The sequence below is a fragment of the Myotis davidii genome, unplaced genomic scaffold, assembly GCF_000327345.1.
Source record: "Myotis davidii unplaced genomic scaffold, ASM32734v1 scaffold314, whole genome shotgun sequence".
NCBI classification, from domain to species: domain Eukaryota; kingdom Metazoa; phylum Chordata; class Mammalia; order Chiroptera; family Vespertilionidae; genus Myotis; species Myotis davidii.
The window spans coordinates 282,236-283,119 of NW_006285780.1; positions in this window are offsets into that span (position 1 = coordinate 282,236).

An 884-nucleotide genomic window follows, 5' to 3' on the forward strand; every position below is an offset into this window, starting at 1 on the left:
TTTGAGACAAAATTTCCTTCAGTGAGCGTACATTGACAATATAAAGCAATACCATTGCACCTGTTGTGGATCAAGAAAAAAAGATGGCTAAAATACTTGAGAGAATAGAAATAGTCTTCTAGGGTCTTTACTTTGTTCTAAAGGAGAATGAAACTATAGATGAAGTACATTTTGGTAAGTTAAGCATGTATGTGTGACTTTTCTAGAATATAAAGGAAGTAATAGAGATCAAGTACAAAACTTCCAAACTCAATCAATGTAAAAGAAGGAAAAAACAATCTGAGAAAATGAACCACAAACAAGGCAGGTACATAGGAAGCATAACATATAGTAGAGATATCCCTAATACTACTTACTACAATTAAAATGAACTAAAAAGTTCTATTTAACAAAGATTGTGAGACAGGAATAAAAAAAATAAATAAAAATCAAACAATGTGTTCATAAGAGGCACATATAAATGGAAAGTATACAAATTGTATTTAAAAGTTATATACATAATAAATGCAAACAAAATAAAGCTGGCTTAACCACATTAATACTACATGAAACAGGCTTTGAACCAAAGGTATTATGAGATAGAGAGGTCCACCATCTATATATATAAAAAGCCAGCGACTGTAATGGCCATAAGGACCATAACAACTGGTAGCTATGATGCCCACTGTGGCCAGCGAACCTGTGATCAGGGGGTGGGACCAGCTGTCCAACCTTGTGGCCCCTCCCCACTACCAGCCTGTCCCTGATCAGACTATCCACCCTGATCAAGAGCTGGCTGCTGGCCAAATGTCCCCTCCTTTCCCCCTGGTCAGCCCTGCCCTCAATCAGCCCACCCCACCACCATAGGTCTGAAGCCCCTCCCTGTGGCTGGCCTGCCCCTGATC